We start from the raw sequence: 2,327 nt of genomic DNA, 5'->3' as shown, positions 1-2,327 counted from the left end.
TTTTTTATTTTTGTGTGAGTGTACCGTCAAATCAGATCTGACTGGTACAGGAGAAGATTGTCCCTCCTTCCCCAATGGATTTGAACCATGCTCCTCTGGAAGTGTAGTTGCAGTTCCTTGCCACTAGGCCACCAGAGCTCCTAGGCTACCAGAGCTCCGCTTTTCAGCACTTTGGAGAGGCCTTTGACAGCAGGTTTCTCCAATGCAGCACATCTTTTGATTTCTTGACTGCTGTTAGTATGGGTGTTGATAGTGGGGACAAGTACAAAGAAAACGTTAACAACTTCAATCTTTTCTCCATCTATAATAATACTGGCTATTGGTCCACGTGGTGAAGGTTTTTGTTTCCTTGATGTTGAAATACAATCCATATTGTAGTCTTAGATCTTCTGCAGGTAAGTGCTTCCAGTTTTTACTTTCTGCATGCATGGTTGTGTCATCTATATAATACAGGTTATTTATGAGTCTTACACCAATCTTGATGCCACATTCTTCTTCATAAGACCATTTTCTCAAGTTATTTGCTCAACATATTGATTGAATAAGTATGTTGTTATATGCTGTTGAATCAGAACTGACTTATAGTTGACCCTCCAGCAAGTTTTCAGAACAGTAAGTCACACAGGAGGAGATTACCCATCCTTCTGCCATGGAGTAGCTAATGGATTCAAACAGCATGCCTTTTGGTATTGCAGTGCAGCTCCTTATCAGTAGGCCACCAGAGCTCCTTTGAATGGGTATAGAGGAAGGCTATAACCCCTTATGTCTTTCCCTGGTTTTAAACCATGCAGTATTCCATTGCACTCAGACAACAGCTTTCTGTAATGCATAGGTTTTTCATGAGCACAATGAAGTGTTCTAAAACATCCAATCTCTTCAATGTTAGTTATAATTTGTAATGATCCACAAAGTCAAATGCCTTATAAATAGTCAATAAAACACAAGTGATAAATAAAAACTCACAAGTAAACACCTTTCTAGAATTCTCTACTTTGATCTAAGATCCATCTGACATGAGTAGTCGAATCTCTCCTACCATGATTTTGTTCTGAATCCATCTTGAATTTCTGGAAGTTTCCTTTTGTTGTACTGTTCCAGCTGGTTTTTATTAATCTTCAGCAAGATTTTACTTGAATATGATATTAATGATATTGCTCAATTATTTACACACTCTGTTTAATTCCCCCCACTTTTTTTTAGTGGGAACAAAAATAGATTTCTTCCAGTCAGTTGGTCCAAATTTCTTGGGCTAGGCTAGTGAGCACTCCTAGGCCTGCATCTGTTTGTTGAAACATCTTAAGTGGTATACCATCAATTTGGGGGGCCTTATTTTTTTGCCAATGCCTTCAGGGCACTTGAACTTCTTCCTTATGTGTCATATGCTACTTCCTAAAATGGCTCCATGCCAGCTAGTTCTTTTGGGTACAGTGACTCTATATTCCTTCCATTTCCTTTTGACACTTCCTGGATCATTTAAGATTTTTGCCCATGGCATCCTTCAGTCTTGCAACTCAAGGCATGAATTTGGTCTTCAGTTCTTTCAGCTTGAGAAATGTCCATTCTTCTCAATGCTATCCAGAATTTGCTATGATTCACACCATCAGCTGCCTTTGCTCAGTCAATAAAATACCATTAAACATCATTCTGGTTTCTAACTCCATCTCTTTGCACATTTTGTTATAATAGTTTGTAATGTTAAAATTTTTTGTTTGTCATAATCATATTGACTTCAACCTTAGGAAGAGTGGATAGAGAAACTCAGTATCAACACTCAGAAAGTTACTCGTGTGCGAGCTCAAATTGAAGAAGATAGGGCTCTTAATGAGGATCTGGAAAGTCCTGAGATGGGAGTGGAGGAGGGAATTCAATCCTAATACTTGCATAATTGTTCAGATCCCTGGAATTATTTTGAGACTTTTCTTCTTAGGAGCTCTGGTGAGAGTTTAGTGTTTTGTGCTGCTAAACCAAAAGACTGCGTCTCTGGCAGTTCAAATCTACCAGCAGCTCTCCGAAGAAGAAAGATAGACAGTCTGCTATTAAGATTTACATCCTCAGACATCCAATGAGAAGTTGCTATGAGTCAGAATCTTCTTGTCCACTGCATCCATTTCTTCCCCTAGCCTCCATTACTACACTGCCAAGTGATCATGAAATAATCATATTTCCAAATAATGAAAATGGCACAGCCCTGACAACATTTAGAGTTTTTATACATAAAGTTACCATGACCTTATGTTTGGGAGTTTAGATAAAGACAACACTTTTTTTAAGTGACACATAGGACTTCAGACCTTTGTGTTTTGTTAGCTGCCTGGAATAGGTTTTTT

Source organism: Elephantulus edwardii, unplaced genomic scaffold, assembly GCF_000299155.1.
Source record: "Elephantulus edwardii isolate Elephantulus edwardi_28Jun2011 unplaced genomic scaffold, EleEdw1.0 scaffold00037, whole genome shotgun sequence".
Classification (NCBI taxonomy): domain Eukaryota; kingdom Metazoa; phylum Chordata; class Mammalia; order Macroscelidea; family Macroscelididae; genus Elephantulus; species Elephantulus edwardii.
The sequence above is the reverse complement of the archived record's forward strand: the minus strand, read 5'-3'. Positions refer to the sequence as shown.